The sequence below is a fragment of the Pinus tabuliformis genome, chromosome 5_1 (assembly GCF_031772625.1).
Source record: "Pinus tabuliformis cultivar Carrire ecotype Pingquan chromosome 5_1, CPIR1, whole genome shotgun sequence".
In the NCBI taxonomy this organism is placed as follows: Eukaryota; Viridiplantae; Streptophyta; class Pinopsida; order Pinales; family Pinaceae; genus Pinus; species Pinus tabuliformis.
The window spans coordinates 863,772,162-863,795,860 of NC_142305.1; positions in this window are offsets into that span (position 1 = coordinate 863,772,162).

Genomic DNA, 23,699 nt, shown 5'->3' on the forward strand with positions numbered 1-23,699 from the left:
ATAGTGGCCATACTTTTTAGTGATGAACCTAAGGTGACTGGGTTGGGCTACCCTAGTACCTACGAAGAACCTACTTTGTCTTCAGTTTTTGGGAGAGCGCTTGTCTTCGCAAGAGTACTTGGCCCCTTAATATGAGGTTCGAGTGAAGCTCAAGAGTAATCGTAACTGTACATTTGGCCAAATCTATATTTTATCCACTTTGATACTAGGTTTCATCTCCAACAAACAATGGTTAGTAGACAGAGTCATATCCCCTGCTTGTTGATTGAATTTTTACAGTAATTTTATTTTTAGGTGTCAGTTTGTTATCAGTGAGACTATAATCAATATCACTATAATTTTTTTTTATAAAATATATCGGTCACCATCGCTACATATGACCCTCATCGTCAATCTTGGTGTCAACAAGGTCTTCCTCCGCTAACTGTGTAGGATTCGCTGAGCCTAGATGAACTAGATTACCCACCTTCAGGTAATCAGTCTCCAGTATCTAACACTGAATCAGTCAATACATCCCAAGAATCAATACTATAGGAAGATTTCTTCACTGAAGGTTTTGTACCTCCTTATAATTCTCCTATCATTGATCTGTTGGGAACATTATTGATTCAAGTTTCACCTGTACCTACCATGTATTCCACTATACCTACACCCACCATTATGTTGATGACTAACAGATCATCTTCTTTTGTGGAAAATTTTGGTCCACCCTCACTTCCCCAACCGCTAGTCAGTGCTACACTGCTAATCATGAACCCCGCTATCCAAACTGTGCCAATTCTGAGTAACTTAGTTACACCCAACATGAGTGGAACCTAGTACATACCGGTTTCTTCCCCTTTTGTGTTTGCTCATAGACCTTTGGCAAGCGCTCCAAATAGCGTTGTTAGCACGGGTCCCTTCAACAACCCCTTTGGTTGGAATAATTTTTTTAGTTCAAACCCCTAAGTTCAAATGCCAGGGGGCACCGTTCCCAACATGCACATACCGGCAGGGGGCATTACAATTCCCCTTTTGTTTATAAGACAAATTGGATAGTCATTGATTGACATTAATCCTCCATATGTTAGTCAAGTGTCGATGCCCAACTATGTGACTAGCAAGATCCCTCAACTCAGTCTCCTCAATCCATTTGGGCACCCCATTCTGAACCTTAATTGAGTCAAGGGGGGAATTATTATCCTTGGGGAAATTATTATCCTCGGGGTAATTCAGCTTATATCCCCCATCCTAACAACTTGTTGACGGTGTTGGACCCACCAACATGTCAAGGGGATCTCCTTGGTAAGAAGGCCCAATTAGACGTCAGACCTTTTAGTGTAGGAGTCCCAACAATGGGTTGTAAAGTAATGCCTTGACCACGATGCTGCACAAAGGAAAGTGGAATAACTTTTTCAGTAGCAAGGGTGACTACTACAGTGATTCAAGGAAGATGTATGAGAGGTTCTAACATAAAAGGGGGAGAAAGGGGTGAAGGTGAGTTCCAGGTTGAAAGGGATCAGTCCCAACTCGGCTAGGAACACGCGACACAAAAGGACATACACAACTTCCGGAAGAGAATTCAACACGGACGGTGACAACGTTAATGAGATATAAAACACATTAACAACAAGATTCATATAATTGCATGTGAATCAATTCATACACAAATACGTAAGTTAAACAACATATATCATTAATGCAACCGGAGTAGTCCAACTACAATAACAACATATGCATGAAAATGTGTTGGCTCTTATTATATAAAAGTGTAATTTCCAATCATACATTACATCCATGTAAACCTACTAGCCCCATCAATGAAACATTACAACCACATCCGCCTGCTCCTCCAAAGAGGTGTACTAGCTCTGTGCATTGGAGAATCCAAGGCTCGTTACAATACTTTCCAAGTCTTCTTCAAGATAGTCTTAGTAGAAGATTGGTTGACCAAAAGCGTATACAATGAGTTATGGGGGACTATCTATAGTAAAGGGTGGGTGACCCTTGACATTCCCCTTTGTGACAGTTCAACTACCCTCATGACTCTTCACCTTCTCTATGATTTTTACATCCAACCATTGACACTTGACTTACATTTGACATGACTCAAAATTACAATGCACATGTACTCATGTGAGTCAACATGGCATGAGCAAGCCTTGCAAGACATCACTAACACTCGATCCACTGTGATGAGACCAAGTCTTTGACATGCTTATGATGGTGAAGGTAGTGAGCTGATGCCAAGCTTGGTCATCTGTAATGGTGTGCATGCACCTTATGGTGACATCTTGCTGAAGAAAACTCTTGCCTCCATTGCAACTAGTGCATTGGTTCAACCCCTTCATCCAACTTGTTTGCTAACATGTGCATGGTCTTCTTGGGTATGGTTGAACTAGAAACACACTGATGCATAGTGTCTGTGTTGGTCTTCAAGTGTGTGTTGGTGATCATGCACATCAACTTGTCGAAGTACATGTTCAACCCCAGTTGGAATTGCTTCTTGTCTTCGCCTTGGTGAGTGTGTTGAATGGGTTGGATTTCATGTGTGCACTCAACAACATGCACATTACTGAATCCCTTGCAAGTGATCAAAAAAATTGATCACCATGTTTTCTCTATGTCAGCTATGTGATGGATCCTTAACTTGTACAAGCAAAGTTTCATCCATGAGTGCATGTTGCGCCCACTGTTGTTCTTATTCTTGTTGCAACCCGTTCATCCATCTGTGTAACTTCATGTTCTTCCTGAGTTGCTCCTTCAACACATACAACTGCTTCTTTGTTCTATCTTCTTCCTTCGCATGATCTTCATGTCTCACCATCACTTCATAGCTGGATTCTCCAAAGTTGCTTTCATCATCAATGGACTTGCTTGAGCTTGCAACCTTGTTCCACCTTTGTGTTGTCAACTAACCTCCTCTTGCATTCATTGCATTTGGTATGCTGTCTTCAGCTACTGTTCATGATGCTTCTCACTGTGATGTTGATGATGTCATATATTGATGTCCTTGTCTACGAACAACTTGATGTCTTCGTGGGTAGGCAAGTCCATGGACACTTGATCGACTGCATTCCCAAGTGTGCTCTGAATGGTGTCTCTGTCTCTGCTCTCATGGAAAACATTATAATTCTACTACTGAGAGGAATATGAAAACCTGGGATACTTGGAGACATGGAAACACTCATGGCAAGCAATTTGCCAGTCAAAAACCAAAATGAACATGAGAACTGACTTGTAACATACCTGGGTGCATGATCATGAAGGTTGAGTGACCTTGGCCGGGAGGTCGGGAGACCGACTGCCAAGACTACACAAGGCACAGTCTGGTATGCTGGGAGACTAGCTGACTATTGGAACTACACAATGCATAGTCTAGTTTGGCTGTTGACTATTGGGATTGGACAATGCACAATTCGAGTTAGGAAGGATTGCTGGCCTAGGGAAAAAGTTGTGCAATTCCTTGGCCCAAGCAGCCACTATCCTCCAAAAATGTGCAAAACAGTTTTGTAGGCTATTGTTGGGCAGGAATGCACAAATCTAGAAAGGAAGGTGAGCCTTCCTTCCCCAGATTGCGCAATGCAGCCTTGGTGAAGGCAGAGTGCAGGCCAAGGTCAGCTCGACTCACCGATGGAAAAATGAAATCGACTAAGATATAAAATGCATGGTGACACTAAGTGATAGTAGAAATGATTGAAAATGCAAACATGAATGAAAGATTCAACAAATAGATCAACATGCATGTGGGTGAGGCAGTTTTCCAGTTGGGCAAACATCCATGAAAAACAGTTTCATGCATGCGACAACAATGAGATAGCAACGAAAACTGAAACAGAGTTGGGAAAAGCTAGTATATATGTAAACGATAGAAAGCATTCAAATAAATCAAACAAATAATACTCCCACAAGTGAAAACACAAAAAGTGACAGAAATGCAACACAAGGCATGGGAAGCGAGCTTACCCCAAAAAAGCTAAGATGAATGTGTCAAGTGCTCCTAGATGTGATGTGGGATGCTAAAGCTGCAAGGTTTATGTAAGGAATGAGCTTTGTAGTGTCCGGTTGATGAGTTTTGCTAACATCGAGGTTGTGACATGCATGCCACAAATCTAGGGGAAGCGACACTTGGTGGGAGGTTTCAGAATTGCACCTTGCATGTAACCTCCAAATGCTAAACATGTATCCCTAAAACAAGGGATGCATTTGCATGTTGCCTTGGGAGAAGAAGCCCATGCATGCAAGTCTGCTTTGCTCAGTCCCAGAGGGATCCGGTCAACTCAGCTGCACATGCAAGAGACTACTCGACTGCTGGAGAAAAATGTGCATTTCTGGTTGCAAGCTAGGTTGGTTGCCCAGGAGATTTGTGCAATTTTTGGGCAGAGCAGCTGACTGTTGCCCATATTTGTGCAAATTCTGGGTTGAGCAGCCTTGCTAGGGAAATTTATGCAAATCCTGCTGGGAGTGTTGGAAAGTAGGATTGCGCAATCCTAGAGCCCAACAGGATGCCATAGAGGATTGTGCAATTTCTGGAGGGAAGGTTGGTTTCCCTCCAAAAATGCATAATTTTCAAGGGGAAGCTTCTCATACTATAGCTGGACCAAGTTTAGGTGAATATCCTGTGAGGGGAATGGATCAAGCTGTGACCGACAAGCTGCCTTTGTGCAAGAAAGACACTGAAGGTTATGAACTTGTCAAAGCAAGGCAAGTTGCTGTGAAGGTTGGAAGGGAGGCTCTAAAATGAGGCTAAGGAAAAATTTTGGAGGGTGGTTTAAGCCACTACAAAACTTGGCGACACACTGGTAGAACTCCGGCTCTTTGAATGGACCTTGTTTGTGAAAAGCAAGTCTAACACCTTCGGAAGTATTATTAAGTTTTCAGCTCATCTTGGTTTCACACTAACTTGATTGTAAGATGTAGCATTTTCCAAACCCTTGGTCGATTGAAACACATTCCAAGCCAAGGAAACATAGTTTCTTTGATTCGGGTTGAGGGGTATAAAGGTGTGCAAGTAGTATAGTCGTCAGAGTCTTAGTTTCATCTTTGGTGTTTCTCCATTACTAGTAGGCTTGAACAGTACCCCGATGGAGTCACATAGGAACACAAGCATGGCTCCACTACTAACAAGCTTGGTTAGTACCCTGGTGGAGTTACTTTCATCACCTCCCTACACATGAAGCCTTTCTCTTCTTTTGCCTTATTCAATTACTTTTCATTTTTTCATTTTCCACTTTGAATAGGCATTTATTCATTTCAGAGGCGGAAGAGGGATCCCGACTTATTGAGAGCAGAAGAGGTTGTTCCATCAGAGAACTAGTTTATTGTATCTTTGACATGCCTATTAAGATTTTTCCCCCTTACCTTACTCTACTTGACTGAGCTAACAAGGGTTAACCCAAAAACAATTGACTAGAGAAGGTGACATTAGTTAGCACGCAAGCGTTATGTTTACACCAAGATTCACTGTAAACAGTACGTATTTTCCTTCGATATATCATGGACTAAAAGTAACAAGCTCATCATACAGAGGAAAGATGACAGATAACCAAGTAGTGATAGTTGTACAAGTCCTCTTGTGCTTTACCCAGCTCGCTTCAAGAGTCATACATGGTTTCATGCAAAACTAACCTGTGAACGAAACAAGAAAACGAACTAACAATCAACAAATCAAAGCAAGAGAAGAAGCAAAAAATGAAAGCAAAGCAAGTAAACAAACAAGCAAAAAAAGCATGTAAGAAAACAAGCATGCAAGAAAACAACTGAAAGCAACACTACTACTCCTACACTAATGGTACATGGGCCTGATCACGTGAAGTGATACTTCCAATGCAGCCACCGGAGCATTAGTAGACCCATGTTGGTGAAGGCTTGGTCTGCGAGCAACCCGGTTGTGTGAACTAGAAAGCAAGAAAGATAAAACAATGAAGACAACCACACTTCATGATTCAAAGTGTGCATAGGACATAAGTGGGTGCATGTGCATGACGGGCAGTACGCAAACTTATCATGGTGTTGTGTGACACTACGTGCAACTTTGAAGCATAAGCACACTCTTGACTGTGACATGAAAGCAAATGAAAGAAACAAAGATAACTTACGTCGCGCAAAAGTGCTTGAAATGTAAGACTCCTCCAATGCATGAGAAATGGGATCATGTAGTTCTAGTGGAGGAAGTAAATTATGAGTGTTAGATTGATATTGAGTGCATACAGATGAGTGATGAGGAGCCTTGAGTGTTTGAACAATTTCCTGATCAGAAGCAAAACCAACCTCAGGACAACGAGGGCCTGACATAACCATCAGCTCGGGCTGAAGTGCCTCGACGGTCTATGGGGTTTTGACTTCATTGACAAATGGATCTTTGTAGACCAATGGCTTAGATGGATTAACAACAAGTGAATCAACATCATGATCGGATGATGAGGTGAAGAGATCACGACAACCAAGATCAGAAAATTCAAGATGTTGGTCGACATCCTCATGGTTTGATGAATCACATAGAGGGGTAGATGAGGAGGAAGGATGTTCACCCTCTGCATTTCCAAAAAAAGCAGATGAAAGATCAAGTGGATTTTCAATGAATGATTGGTCCTCTCCATTGTTGGATGATGGGATAACATATGGTGTGTCCTGTGAAATATCAACGATGGGTGCATCCGTGGATGAAGACACACATGCAAAATCATGGATGGCAGGTTGACCATCGATGTTAGGAAAGAATGGAGGGGGCTTAGATAGAAGGGAGTCATCCTTCACCGAGTGTTGATGCTTAAGCTCCCACTCATACTCTTCATGAATGACAGTGCATGTTGGTTGAGAAACACCAACTATGTCAGTGGGTTGTTCCTTTTTCACAAAAAGTGAATAGTCCGAAATGGATGAACACAATACAACAGCATTCGGAGGAACACATGGGTGCAAAGACGGAGGTCATAGAAAATATTGCATATGAGGACTCAAAGGAATCAAAACCAAATTTGCATGAAAATTGAGTGAAGTGATGTTGGGAGGGTGTGAAGGATGAACAGGTGTGTGAGAATGATCCTCAACATCACTGGGTAGTGGTGGAGATGTGAATAAGAGGAAGGTAGACAGTCAATATAGACAGTGCCCACTTCCACATGAGATTTCTTAGCTCCATCAATGAAGAATGTTGAGTGAGGCTTGATCTCAAACTTTCTCTTGGGATGGACATATTTCTTAAGGCAGTACTCGAATCAGTCCCAAAGATAAGAAAATTTCATCTGGCTCCATGGAGCTTGAAAGTACAAGTCACGGAAGCGCTACCAAAAATCAATAACGGATTCATGCGGAGCCCTCCATTGTTGTAACAGTTTTTGGTCAAGATGGTCTCGATCAAAATGATAGAATGTGTCTTCAATAAGATCATAGAAGTGCTCAAATGAGTGAACGGTGTTAGCCGATAGGTGGAGCACCCAAAGAAATGGAGATTCGTGAAGTGTGGATGCAAGTAGCAAACCAACCTGTTTGTCAGAAAAATCATCTTCCTCATGAATAATGGAAAGAAAGTTATGTAAGTGCTCAGGCCAAGTGACTTCGCCTTCACCATCATATGTGTGAGTGGACAAGAGATCGAAAAGCTTCCCCAAGAAGGAGACATCTTCACGATTCGAAAAACACCTCGGGGAAGAAGAGTGCAAGACTCCATGAAATATATGCAAAGGTTCAAAACTCGATGAGAGGACACAGTTTGTCATCAGGCCTTCTTTCTAGCACCAAAAATGTTAATGGTACTGGACCTGCCAACATGTAAAGGGGATCTCCCTGGTAAGAAGTCCTAATTAGACCTTAGACTGTTTGGTGTAGGAGTCCTAGCATTGGGTCGTAAGGTAATGCCTTGACCGCGATGTCACATAGATGCAAGTAGAATAACTCTGTCAGTAGCAAGGGTGTGACTGCTACAGTGAGTCAAGGAAGATGTATGAGAGGTTCTAACACAAAAGGGGGAGAAAGGTGTGAAGGTGAGTTCTAAGTTGAAAGGGATCAGTCCCAACTCGGCTAGGAACACAAGACACAAAAGGACATACATAGCTTCGGGTGGAGAAGTCCACTCAAATGCGGTAGTCACAACATACAAGGTAAGATAACACGTACAACACTCACAGATCAGTCTAGATGAGTGCAATGGTTGTTACAGCAAGGTTCATGTGAAATTTCTATCTAGTGTCTGGTAGAGCAGTCTACACGGACGACAACAACATTAACAACATATACAACACATTAACAAAAGGATTCATATAATTGCATGTGAATCAGTTAATACACAAATACATAAGATAAACAAGATATATCATTAAGGCAACCAGAGCAGTCCAACTACAATATCAACATTTTCATGAAAATGTGTTGGCTCTTATTATATAAAAGTGTAAGTTCCAATCATACAATACATCCATGTAAACCTACTAGCCCCATCAAATGAAATGTTACAACCACATCTGACTACTCCTCCAAAGATATGTACTAGCTCCGTGCAGTGGAGAAGCCAAGGCGCGTTACAATACTATCCAAGTCTTTTTCAAGATAGTATTAGTAGAACCTTGGCTAACCAAATGCCTATACAATGAGTTATGAGGGACTATTTATATCAAAGGGTGGAGTGACCCTTAACATTCTCCCTTGTTACAATTCAACCACCCTCATGACTCTTCACGTAATCTATGACTGTTACATCCAACCATTGACACTTGACTTACATTTGACATGACTCAACATTACAATGCACATGTACTCATGTGAGATAACATGGCTTGAGCAATACTTACAAGACATCACTGACACTTGGTCCACTGTGATGAGACCAACTCTTTAACATTCTTGTGATGGTGAAGGTGGTGAGCTAATGCCAAGCTTGGTCATCTGTAATGGTGTGCATACACCTCATGGTGAAATTTTCTGAAGTGAACTCATCCCTCTGTTGCAACTAGTGCATTGGTTCAGCCCCTTCATCCAACTCGTCTGCTAACATGCGCATGGTCCTATTGGGTACGGTTGAACTAGAAAAACATTGATGCATAGTGTCTGTGCTAATATTCAAGTTTGTCTTGGTGGCCATGCACATCAACTTGTTGAGGTACATGTTCAGCCCTAGTTGGGCTTGCTTCTTCTCTCTGCATTGGTGAGTGTGTTGAATGCGTTGGATTACATGCGTGCACTCAACGACTGTTGGCATTATGGTTCAAGTGTTGTCCTTGATGGCAACTCACTCAGTGGATGGTACAGGTGCTCAAAGGTTAGTACAGGTGATGGCAACTCAATCAGAAGACAGATCTCAGTACAGCATGGCAAGAAAGCTCATACACGCTCTTTCGTTAAGACCAAGTCGCGTGTACACGCAAGTTAGATTCAGAAAAAGCGCGTGTATGTGGAAAGGTTCCTTTGGTTCATGGTGGTTAGACCTTGGAAGTTGTGCCTATGATTTCGGACCATTATGTCTCGACGGGCGTGTCGATCCCTAGTTTTAAAGTTGATGGTATTGTGTTACTATGGTTTTGGCTCTTGGTATTGAGAAAGGCCTAAGGCTATATAAGGAGAAGAAGATCATTAGGCAAAGATCATCTTTCGACAAGGCATGAATATCTAAGAGAGAAAGAGATCTGATATGCAGGTTCTGAGTTGGTTGATCTGAGCTAAGGAGAGATCTCATCGGTTGATGGAGAACTAGATCTAAGGAGAGATCGGGATCAAATGGTTTGAAATGCACTATCATGATATGGTTGATTATGCGTATTTCTAGATCTGCATATTGTCGCAATGTTACGTTCTGAGTCTAACTAATATCTGGTACAGCTGCAAATTGAGAAAGTTTATTTTTAGATCTGTACGCAGGTTGGATTCGGTAAAAGCGCGTGTATACGCGGTTTCTGCTCATTAAAGTAGCGTATATCTTTTGAAGCTTGATTTGAGTTTACAGTGGGGTCTGACTGTTATTACAGAGTTCTGTAGTCTGCTCTGTGTTCTGGTAACTGGTGATTGACAGGGTTCAGTGGTTCAGTGATTCAAAGTTGGGTTGTTTTATGCTTCAATGATCTGTTGTGAAAATTGAATGAATTGTGGTCTTCAGATTGTAATGTTGTGCTTCAGGAATATCCAAGTCTGAAAATGTATGAAAAGTGATACCTGGAAGAAGGAAGATTGTAGGTCAGCACCTACGTACTAGTATCTCGGCTAGTACAAAAGAAAAGGGGGTTGGAGCTCCCTTCCAAGGAAGTTTGGAGAACGAGAGAAGGTTGAAGCCTTCTGCAGGTTGTAGCCTGCGTACTGGTATAAGGCTGCACCAGTACAAAAGATTGTAAACTGAAGTTTCATATTAAGAAAGATAGAGACAACTTGCAGCAGGTGGTTTTCACCCACATTGGGTTTCCACCTTATATCTTGGTGTTCATGTGTGTGGCTTTTTATCTGTTCTGTTATACTGCACATGTTTACTGTTAATATGATGAATAATGTCCTGATGCACTTAATTGAAGAATAAGCCAACTAAATTGTGAGTTTTCTGCTTATACGCTGTTTTACTTCGTCACAGTAGCGTGTACACGCTGGTTCACTTAACTGAAGTAGCGTATATGTTTTTGGGCATTTGAAAAGTTTGATTAATCTGATAATACTGATTCACCCCCCCTCTCAGTATTATTTCCAACAATTGGTATCAGAGCAGGTCCTTCAGAGAAGATTGATCGCTTGAAGGAAGATCATTCATCATGAGCAACTACGAGAAAGAAGCATCAATCAGGCCACCGGTTTTTGATGGAACAAATTTCAATTATTGGAAGGTAAGAGTTACTGCATATCTTCAATCTCTTGGTACAGAAGTTTGGGACATTGTAGAAACAGGCTATGCTTTTCCTTCAGCTACTCCTACAGATCCAGCTGAGAAAAAGGCATATGAAACAAATACAAAAGCAGTCAGTACTCTATTAGGAAGTATATCTCAAACAGAATTCATGAAGGTCATGCACTTCAAATCAGCAAAAGAAATATGGGACAAAATGATCACTAGCTATGAAGGAGATGAACAGGTAAAGCAAGCTAAACTTCAAACACTCAGGATTCAATATGAGACTCTCAAGATGTATAATGATGAAAGTGTGGCTAATTATTTTCTTCGGGTAGATGAGATTGTTAATTGTATGAAAAATTTGGGTGAAGAAATAAGAGAAACTATAGTAGTTCAAAAGATTCTAAGATCTTTATCTCCCAAGTTTGAATCCAAAGTATCTGCAATAGAAGAAAAAGAAAATCTCCGTGTTCTCACTATGTCTCAGCTACATGGAATTCTAACCGCTTATGAAATGAGAAAGGGAGGTCCATCTGACAGAAGGGAAGCTGATTTTAAGGCATCAGGAAAAGAAGATTACTATGAAGCAAGCCATGTTCCAGAAGAAGAGGAAGAGGAATCAAATTTTGTCAGAAATCTTCAAAGGGGTTCTGGAAGGTTCAGAGGTAAGCTACCTTTCAAATGCTTTGCTTGTGGGAAAGTAGGTCATTATGCTGCAAAATGTCCTTATAAGGATAAAGGAAAAGAACCTGCTAGATGGAACAAGAAACAAAGTGCAAATAGGAAAAGCTACTACACCCATGAAGATAGTGATGGCTTATCAAACAGTGATGAAGATGAACAAGGTAATAAATATAAGCTGTTAATGGCATTTGAAGATGATGATTATGAGGATGCTATAGATGTGGATAATCTCTATAATGAAATCACTAGACTCAAGAGAGGCATAGAAGAAAAGAATGTGATCATTGATACTTTGCAATTTCAAATTGATGAAAAGGAAAAACATCTTGAAAAACTAGAAGGTGAAATTGTTGGTCTCAGAAAAGAAATTGAGAAAACAAAAGCTATTAATCTTAAATTTGTCAAAGGATCTGAAACTTTGGATGAGATTATCAGTGTGCAGCGGTCTCCTCTAAACAAGACAGGTTTGGGCTATAATGGAGAAACCTCTCAAGCATCCACCTCAAAAAGTTATCTTGATGCAGCAAGAGGAAATGAGCGGAAGAACAATGAAGATAATCAGGTAAAGCAGGGACGAGTTACAAACAGAAACTATCAGGGACAATCCTCCTTAAGGATGAACAAAAGCTACAACCAACCACAGGTAAAATCTTCTCAGTTTGGCTCAAGAATAGATGAAAATAGAAATTACAATCAGTTGGCTGGTAGATTCAATAACCGCAGAAGCTTCTTCAATGGACAATGCTTTTCTTGCCACAACTTTGGTCACAGAGCAGCTCAATGTGTTGCATATAAAACAATCATGACTAGGGAAGCTCAAAAACAAAGAAGTATGACAGGGATTACAAAAAGGACCTATAACAACTTTTCGGTGCTTGAAAATGAAGTTGAATGTTCTATTTGCAATAATTTTGGTCATAAAGACTCTGAATGCAGGAGCAGGTTTCAGGAGAAAAAGGAACAAGCCACAAGCACCAAAACATGGAGAATAAAGGAACCTCAAACAGAAAGATGTGGGATAGCATTTTATGCAGAAGGACAGGAAAATCTATGGTACATTGACAGTGGATGTTCGAAACATATGACAGGTGATAAAGAAAAACTTGAATCTTATTCTACTTTAGAAAAGGGAAAGAAAGTTTCTTTTGGAAATGATACTCCTGCAACTATAAAAGGAAAAGGTATTGCTCCTTTGAAAGAAAAGGTCAAGGCTGGAAATGTTTTGTATGTTGATGGATTGAAGCATAATCTTCTAAGTGTCAGCCAGATGTGTGATCAAAAAACAGAGGTTATTTTTAGATCGAATGGATGTCTTGTTCGTGATCTTGATACAGGTAAAACAGTTCTCAAAGGCAAAAGAACTCCAAATAATCTGTACATATTTGAAGAAGGACAACAACAATGCTATCTTAGCAAGGATGAAGAGCACTGGTTATGGCATCGAAGGTTGGGACATCTAAGCTTCTCACAAATAAGGAAAGCATGCAAATATCAGGCAGTTCGCGATCTTCCAGATATCAAAATTCCAGACAACACCATATGCAAATCTTGTCAGTTTGGAAAGCAGACCAGAACTAACTTTCCAGAGAAGGAAGGATCAGCTAGCTTGCCTCTTGAGCTAGTCCATACAGATGTATGTGGTCCATTTAGGAAAAGGACACCTCGAGGGGAAGAATATCTGATATTATTCATTGATGATTTCTCAAGGTTTGTTTGGTTAGGGCTTATGAAGCACAAAGATGAAGCATTCGAAAAATTCAAATCCTTCAAAGCATTGGCTGAAAATGAATCAGGACACAAAATCAAGTGCCTCAGATCTGACAGAGGTGGGGAGTTCACATCAAATGAATTTTTTGATTTCTGCGATGAACATGGGATAAGAAGAGAATTCTCTACAGCTAGAACTCCTCAGCAAAATGGGGTTGTGGAAAGAATGAACAGAACTATCCAACAAATGGCTCGTGCTATGCTCGATGAATCAGGTACTCCTACAACCTTCTGGGGAGAAGCCGCACATGCTGCTGTTATCATTCTTAACAAAACAAATGTTCGAGTAAACAGCACTCAAACACCTCATGAGCTTTGGAGTGGTAAAACTCCTTCCGTGAAGCATTTCAAAATCTTTGGGAGCAAATGTTATATTAAGAATACTGATGAGCAACTTGGCAAACTTGAACCTAGAGCAGATGAGGGCATTCTTCTTGGTTATTCTCCACATAGCAAAGCATACAAGTGCTACAATAAAAGACTTGGCAGAATTGTTGACAGTATTGATATAGTGGTTGATGAGAAGGGATATATTCCTAGGCAAGTTCATCATGAAGAAGATGAAGGTTACTCTCAAAGGCGAAATGATGAAGAAGAAGAACCTCAAGAAGAAGAAGAATCTCAAGAAGAACCAGAGGAGCAGACAAGAATAGAAGAGAAGACTCCATCCAGATATGTCCAAAAGAATCATCCAGAAACTCAGATTGTGGGGCAGAAAGAAGCAGGAGTACAAACAAGAAGGACACTTGCAGAAGCTTCAAGCTACTTGGCTCTACTCTCCTCCATTGAACCACAAAATGTGAAAGAAGCATGCAAAGATGAATGTTGGGTCAAAGCAATGGATGAAGAACTTGAGCAAATCGAAAGGAACAACACTTGGGAATTAGTTCCTAGACCAAAAGATAAGAATGTAATAGGAACAAAATGGGTCTTCAAGAATAAGTTAAATGAAAATGGAGAAGTAATTAGAAACAAGGCCAGACTTGTTTGTAAAGGGTATGCACAGCAAGAAGGAATAGACTTTGAAGAGACCTTTGCTCCTGTGGCAAGACTAGAGGCCATCCGAATGTTCCTTGCTCTCTCAAGCTTTCAAAACTTCAAGGTATTTCAAATGGACGTGAAATCAGCCTTCCTGAATGGAGACTTAGAAGAAGAAGTATATATTGAGCAGCCAGATGGGTTCATTCTTGGGAATGATCCAAACCTTGTATGCCGATTGAAAAAGGCTCTCTATGGGCTCAAACAAGCTCCAAGGGCTTGGTACTATCGGTTGGACAAATATCTTCACCAACAAGGCTTTTCAAAAGGATCAGCAGATAGCAATCTCTATATAAAAGTTGAAAATAACAAATTGCTAATTCTTGTTGTTTATGTAGATGATATTATTTTTGGCAGCAATGAAGAAACTATGAGTCAAAACTTTGCCTTGGTTATGCAGAAAGAATTCGAAATGTCACTTCTTGGAGAATTGACATATTTTCTTGGATTGCAAATCCAACAAAATGAAGGAGGTATCTTCTTGTCTCAAACCAAATACCTCAAGCAGATCTTGAAGAAGTATGGCATGGAAGAGTCAAAACCAGTATGTACACCCATGGTTACAGGATGCAGCCTCAGTGCAAATGATGAATCAGCAGCAGTCCACCAACCCACTTATAGATCCATGATTGGGAGTTTGCTTTATTTGACAGGTACTCGACCAGATATTACACATGCAGTAGGAATGGTTGGAAGATTTCAAGCCAACCCAAAGGAAACTCATCTTCAGGCAGTCAAAAGAATCTTCAAATATCTTCAAGGGACCCAAAACTATGGCTTATGGTATCCTAGAAATACTGATCTCACTCTTCATGCTTACACAGATGCAGATTGGGCTGGAAGTGTGGATGATAGGAAAAGCACAAGTGGAGGTGCTTTCTTCATGGGTTCCAGATTAGTATCTTGGTTCAGCAAGAAACAAAGTTCGATTGCCTTATCTACAGCTGAAGCAGAATATGTAGCTGCAGCATCTTGTTGTACACAACTTCTTTGGATGATGCAGACCTTGCAGGACTTTCAAATCACTTGCACTCCACCTGTCTCTATCTTATGTGATAATACAAGTGCAATCAGCATTTCAAAGAATCCAGTCATGCACTCAAAGACCAAGCACATACCAATCAAGTACCATTTTCTTCGGGAACAAGTGCTTGAACAGAAGGTCAAGTTGGAGTATGTTCCTTCTAAGGAGCAAGTTGCTGATATTCTCACAAAACCACTGCCCAGGGAAACTTTTGAATATCTCAGACAAAAGCTGGGAGTAGTTAATGCTTCATCCTGTTGTTGAAATTTGTTTGTTCTACAGAAAAGTTGGTATACGCAGGTTACGGAAGTAATATGAGCGTATACACGCGGATTCATGGTGGGAAAGTCGCGTGTATGATGGACGCTTGTTGCAGAAAGAATATCCGCGTACATACGCTGTTTTATACAGGAGAAAACGCGTATATGAAGTTCTGAACAGCAAGGGAAAACTCTGAAGTTCTGAACAGCAATAGGAATGTCAGAATTATTCAGGCACAGTTTCAGGGAGTGCAACAGGCACAGGTTCAGGGGGAGCAGCTCAAAAGTCTCATAAAGCATTGTTGGCATTCAGATGTTTTTGGTTGTTGGTTTCAGGAGAAGGAGCTCAGAAAGAAATTCTAGTTGCTGATCTAACAAGATGTTTATCAGATGCTGCTGATGTCTTTCCTAAGTCTTGGTCTAGATCTGTTGTCTCTATGTCATGTATCTCTCTTGTCTCTTTTATGGTGTCAAGGTCATGTAACGGCCTTTGTTGGTTTCCCCACTATGCCTGGGATGAATGATGAAATGTTCATGTATTATCATGGTTGGGTGGATGAGTCATTTTTTTGTATATCCTCACTTAGTTGAGAAATGGATGTATGTATGAGTCTTTGGTGATAGGAAGGTCTTTTATGATGTATAGAGTCATGTTCTTCTTGAAGAACATCTTTTGCAGATCTTGCCTACAGTCAAGGGGAGCATGAACAGCACTTGGTGAGCAGGATGGATAGATTGGTACTCTTTGGCATTCACAAAGGGGGAGCACACTTGGAGATTTCAGCATGTACTCAGGGGGAGTATGGACATCAGTATGGACAGCAGAAGGATTACCAAGGAAGAGAATATCTTGGTCCTCCCTTTGCCCTTGATGTCAAAGGGGGAGAGTGACTTGGTGTGGTGGTTGCCATCAAGTCCAAAGGGGGAGATTGTTGGCATTATGGTTCAAGTGTTGTCCTTGATGGCAACTCACTCAGTGGATGGTACAGGTGCTCAAAGGTTAGTACAGGTGATGGCAACTCAATCAGAAGACAGATCTCAGTACAGCATGGCAAGAAAGCTCATACACGCTCTTTCGTTAAGACCAAGTCGCGTGTACACGCAAGTTAGATTCAGAAAAAGCGCGTGTATGTGGAAAGGTTCCTTTGGTTCATGGTGGTTAGACCTTGGAAGTTGTGCCTATGATTTCGGACCATTATGTCTCGACGGGCGTGTCGATCCCTAGTTTTAAAGTTGATGGTATTGTGTTACTATGGTTTTGGCTCTTGGTATTGAGAAAGGCCTAAGGCTATATAAGGAGAAGAAGATCATTAGGCAAAGATCATCTTTCGACAAGGCATGAATATCTAAGAGAGAAAGAGATCTGATATGCAGGTTCTGAGTTGGTTGATCTGAGCTAAGGAGAGATCTCATCGGTTGATGGAGAACTAGATCTAAGGAGAGATCGGGATCAAATGGTTTGAAATGCACTATCATGATATGGTTGATTATGCGTATTTCTAGATCTGCATATTGTCGCAATGTTACGTTCTGAGTCTAACTAATATCTGGTACAGCTGCAAATTGAGAAAGTTTATTTTTAGATCTGTACGCAGGTTGGATTCGGTAAAAGCGCGTGTATACGCGGTTTCTGCTCATTAAAGTAGCGTATATCTTTTGAAGCTTGATTTGAGTTTACAGTGGGGTCTGACTGTTATTACAGAGTTCTGTAGTCTGCTCTGTGTTCTGGTAACTGGTGATTGACAGGGTTCAGTGGTTCAGTGATTCAAAGTTGGGTTGTTTTATGCTTCAATGATCTGTTGTGAAAATTGAATGAATTATGGTCTTCAAATTGTAATGTTGTGCTTCAGGAATATCCAAGTCTGAAAATGTATGAAAAGTGATACCTGGAAGAAGGAAGATTGTAGGTCAGCACCTACGTACTAGTATCTCGGCTAGTACAAAAGAAAAGGGGGTTGGAGCTCCCTTCCAAGGAAGTTTGGAGAACGAGAGAAGGTTGAAGCCTTCTGCAGGTTGTAGCCTGCGTACTGGTATAAGGCTGCACCAGTACAAAAGATTGTAAACTGAAGTTTCATATTAAGAAAGATAGAGACAACTTGCAGCAGGTGGTTTTCACCCACATTGGGTTTCCACCTTATATCTTGGTGTTCATGTGTGTGGCTTTTTATCTGTTCTGTTATACTGCACATGTTTACTGTTAATATGATGAATAATGTCTTGATGCACTTAATTGAAGAATAAGCCAACTAAATTGTGAGTTTTCTGCTTATACGCTGTTTTACTTCGTCACAGTAGCGTGTACACGCTGGTTCACTTAACTGAAGTAGCGTATATGTTTTTGGGCATTTGAAAAGTTTGATTAATCTGATAATACTGATTCACCCCCCCTCTCAGTATTATTTCCAACAACGACATGCATGCTGCTAAATCCCTTGCATGCGATCAACAACACTAATCACCATGTCTGCTCTGTGTCAGTTACTGAGATAGATCCTTAACTTGTATGGGCATAGTTTCATCCATGAGTTCATGTTGTGCCCATTATTGTTCCTATCCCTGTTGCAACTCATTCATCTGTCTATGCAACTTCATGTTCTTCCTGAGTTTTTGCTTCGGCACATGCAACTCCTTCTTTGTTCCATCTGCTGTCTTCGTGCGATCTTCTTTTTGTACTGTCACTTCATAGCCAGAGTCTCCAAAGTTTCTTTCATCATCAATGGATCTGCTTGAGCTTGCAACCTTGTTTCGCCTTCTTGTTGTCAACAACCCTCCTCTTGCATTCATTTCATTTGGTATGTTGTCTTCAGCTGTTATTCATGATGATGATTGCTATGATCTTGTTGCTATCATATATTGATGTATTTATCTATGAAAAACTTGATGTCTTTGTGGGTAAGCAAGTCCATGGACACTTGATCGACTGCATTCCCAAGTGTGCTCTGAATGGTGTCTTCATCTCTGCTCTCTTGCAAAAAATTATACATGTACTGTTGAGAGGAAGATGAACACCTTGGATACTTGGAGACATGGAAACACTCATGGCAAGCAATCTGTCAGTCGAAAACAAAAATGAACATGAGAACTGACTTTCAACATACCTAGGTTCATGATCATGAAGGTTGTGCGATTTCCGCTGGGAGGTCAGGAGACCAACTGCCAAGACTCCACAAGGCACAACTTAGGATTTTGGGAGACTGGCTGACTATTGGAAATATGCAATGCGTAGTCTAGTCTAGGTGCTGACTGTTGGGAAGGACTGCTGGCCTAGGGACAGATTTGCACAATTCCTTGGCCCAAGCAGCCACTATCCTCCAGAAATGTGAAAAACAGTCTTGGAGGCTAGTGCTGGGTAGGAATGCACAAATCTAGACAGTAAGGTGAGCCTTCCTTCCCCAGATTGCGCAATGCAGCCTTGGTGAAGAGAGAGTCTGGGCCAAGGTTGGACTGACTCATCAACGGGCCACTGAAAGAAACTAAGATAGTAAATTCATGGTAACACTAAGTGATAGCAAAAGTGATTGACAACGCATGCAAAACATGAATGAAATATTCAACAAACAAATCAACCTGCATGTGGGTGAGGTTGTTCGCCAGTAGGGCGAATGTCCGTGCAAAATAGTGTCATGCATGTGACAGCAGTGAGATAGCAACAAAAACTGAAAGAGAGCTAGGACAAGCTAGTATATATGTAAATGATAGCAAGTGTTCAAAGAAATCAAGCAAATAGTACTCCCACAAGTGAAAACACAAAAGCAACAGAAATGCAGCACAAGGCATGGGAAGTGGGCTTACCCCAAAACAACTGAGTTGAATGTACCGAGTGCTCCTAGATGTGATGTGGGATGTCAAAGCTGCAAGTTTGATGTGAGGAATGAGCTCTATAGCGTTTGGTTGATGACTTTTGATAACATTGAGGTTTTGACGTGCATGCCACAAATCTAGGGGAAGCGACACTTGGTGGGATGTTTCGAAATTTATCCTTACATATAACCTCCAACTGCTAAACATAGATCAACTAAACAAGGGATTCCTTTGCATGTTGACTTGGGAGAAGCAACCCATGCATGCAAGTATGTTTTGCTCAGTCCCAGAGGGAATCAGTCAACTCAGCTGCACATGCAAGAGACTGCTCTACTGCTGGAGAAAAATGCACATTTCTGGGCAGAGCAGCTAACTACTGCCCAGATTTTCACAGATTCTGGGCTAAGTAGCCTTGCTAGGGAAATTTAGGCAAATCCTGTTAGGAGTGTTGGCAGGCAGGATTGCGCAATCCTGGAGCCCAACAGGCTACCAGGGAGGATTGCACAATTTCTGGAGGGAACGCTGGTTTCCCTCCAGAAATACACAATTTTCAAGGGGAATCTACTCAGCTTATAGCTGGACCAAGTCTGGGTGAACAACCTGTGAGGGGAATAGATCAAGTTGTGATCGACAGGCTACCTTTGTGCAAGAAAGACACTGAAGCTTGTGAACTTGTCGAAGCAAGGAAATATGTTGTGAAGCTTGGAAGGGAGGCTCCAAAATGACGCTAAGGTGAAATTTTGGAGGGTGGTTGTAGCCACTACAACACAACCCATATGGACAGCCAAAATATATGATAGTTCCATAAGGAAACTAGTATTGAACAAATCCTATGTATAATGATGGGAACAATATAAAGGGTGGACTGTAAACCCTGAAGTCATTCATCATCACCCTGGTCAAAATCGGGGGCGCCAAACACTTTTCCTTTTTTGGAAACACTTGACATCCTTGATCTGTACAAACTGACCAATGACCCCATCTACCATAACTTACATTGGCTTGCAATCCTACACAAAATTCCTATTGACATCCTGAAGTTTGAAGGCAAACAAGGGGAGGATCGGGGTACACATATCACCACCTATCACCTATGGTGTGTGTCAAACTCCATGATGTATGATTATATTACATTGAGTTACCATGCACATTAGTTAATACCTTTAGAGACTTGGTGATGGAATTTTTAAAGCACTTTCAGTTACCCATCCTCTGTGAAACCAGGACGAGACTCCTTACTACTTTATGCTAAGACACCTCCACCCACATCTCTAATCACATTCATGAATGGAGACATATGCAGATGCTAGTAAAATCTCCCTTTCTAGATTATTTATTAGCAAATTGGTTTTATAAATCTCTTCTTCCTCAAATCAACAAGGACCCTACCTTAGGTGATGTGGTTATTGAAGACCAATCCATTCATCATGCCCAGCACTTAGATTTGATTTATTCACAGTCTGGCGCATTATACGATGTAATTCCCAATGGGCCCAAAACTTCCAATGCTCCCGCTACTCAGCAACCCGACGTGCACATTGATGGTATTATCGGTGCTACCTCTGGATCTACCATAAAACAACTTAGTAGACACATTGCTCAATTGTATGTTGATCCCGCTACCCAATCGGCTACTCTTCCTACTGTTGCAATAAACTTTGTGCATTCTACATAAACAACTGGTAGTAAGAATAAGAAGAATAAGAAAAAGACGCTCCTTTCGAAGCGCAGCCAGCCAAGAAATCCAACCCAAAGAAGAAAGTTTTTGCACCACTTGACAGTGGAAAGGACAAAGTTGTCAATTTCCCTTGCAAAATATGTATGAAAGACCATATGACACATCATTTTCCATGCCTCCAACAATGAATAGATTGTCTTGCTCAAAAGGACACTGGTCGAACCCTCGTGGTCCTACAAAACCCTCTCCCTGCTCAGCAACAACAACATCTTATTGCAAACCCGCCTCAACCCTCGCAAAGGGGCAATGACAGTTCACATCATCCTTTAGCTGGTGAAGGACCATCAACCATTTACACCTTTGAAATAGTTGATCTTCAAACGCAAGCCAAAACTTAAGGAGCTCCAATCGCTAACACTCAGGATGCTACCTTGAGTTCAAACCCATCGCCACCCAACAATATTCATATCGAAAGGCCGATTGTTGATCTTGTAATTCACCCCCAAAATGGGCACTTCATCACACAACACATAATACATCTACACATGTTTCCCATAACTACAATATTGTAGAATATTTGGCGCAAGCACCATCAACTATGTTTGCACTTGAAGTACTGAAAACTTGTCCAACACAAAGGAAAGCTTTTCTTTCGACTATTGGTGCGGTTGACCCTTAGGATTCCATTTTAGAAATATTAGACATGGAATAATTGTAAACCTCCCCTTTCCCACCAGCTTGCATTTCAGGTGCAAATTTTTTTGAAAGGAAGAGGGGTACATAGAATTGTCATTGACAAAGGCGCTTTGACCTACATCATGTCTACTTCATTTTGGCTCACCTTGCATTCTCCAAATCTCTCTCCACTGTTGAATTCCATCAATTCTTTCAACGCCCATACATTCATCCCAAAAGGTTACCTTGCTAGCTACTACATCACTTTGAGAGGGAAAACGATAACGGTGGACATTGAAGTCGTGGATCAAAAACTTGACTATAATCTACTTTTGGGTTGCAATTGTACTTATGCCATGACTACCATCGTGTCTACTGTCTTTATCCTATTCCCATTGGATGGAGGGATATTCACAGTGGACCAACTATCCTTTTGCACCCCAGATTACTCCCCGTTGCCTAGCGACATTGTACCTTCAGTGGGTGGCATACCTTACTCTTATGTCAGTATTGGTACTGATATTTTGAAGGGTTCTTCCCTTATGGGTTTTTTGCCTCTCCCACCACCAGTGGTTCCACAGATGGTTTCTATGGTATCCACTATTCTTCATGACCCAAAAAATCCCTGGATCCTCCCAGCCCCTTCAGATCACTCTTTTGTAGAACAAATTCCACTATCACCAATCAAATTGGCCTATCAAGCCATTCAATCTGCATCTGATTCTCCTGTCACTTTGGTCACAGACAATGGTACTCCCTCCTCTTCCACAACTTCTCCCTCTAATGATCTCCTCAATCAATTCCTACCTTCAGATGAAGCTATTCGAGAGATCATGTGTTTAGAGGAACAAACTTGGGAAAAATCTCACCATTGCATTTCGATATCTGATTTGGACATGACCCTTATATAAATCCTATCCTTTGAAACACCTGAGATCATTCCCTCGAGTTATACAACCGTCCAAAATTTGGATTCGGAAGAGAACATTGGAAATATTTCAAAGACAATGCTCATTGATATCTAAGTCAAGATAGGTATCATGGAAAATATACAGATTGGAGCCGATTACAATCCTGAGAAAATTACAAGCTTCACTTGCCTTTTCAAGGAATTTCGTGATGTATTCTCTTAGTCTTATGAGGAAATGCCCATCATAGATCCATCTATCATCGAGCATGAGATCAAGGTGTATGACAATTCCAGGTCTGTCCACCAAAGACTCCAACTAGTCCACCCCCACAAAACTGCAACTATCAAGACTGAGGTGGAAAAATTATTATATGTTGGTTTCATTTAACCCGTTCATTAACGGAATGGGTTTCCAATTTGGTTCCTATAGATAAAAGACAAGGTACCATCCAGGTCTGTGTTGACTACCAAGATTTGAACACTGCGTGCCCAAAAGATAATTATTTGACACTGTTCATCGACCAAATAATCTACGATTGCGCCAGTTGTGAATTCTTCTCATTTATGGATGGTTTCTGAGGCTATAACTAGATTGCCATAAAACCAACGGAACAACACAAAACCACCTTAATTTTTGCTTGGGGGATATTTTCATTTAGAAAGCTCCCATTCGTTCGAAATAATGTTGGAACAACATTTCAATAGGCCATGCACTATGCATTCCATGATATCAGACACATTGTTCAAGCTTACTTGGACGACCTTCTAGCCCATTCCAAGAAGTGAACCGAGTGCCTAGTTCATCTTCGAGCAATTTTTCTTAGGTGAAAGTTCTATAACATACATCTAAATCCATGCAAATGCATTTTATTTTTCGAGTCTTGACGCCTACTTGGTTTCATTGTCTCTAAACACGGGATTAGGGTTGATCCTGAAAAGGTAAAAGAAATTACTCAATTTCCTGAGCCACAATCTATTTTATAGCTCCAACATTTGCAAGGGAAAGAAAAATTCTTATGATGGTTCATCGTAAACTATGCCGAGCTGATGAAAGGCTTTATGTTCCTACTAAAGAACGGAGTATC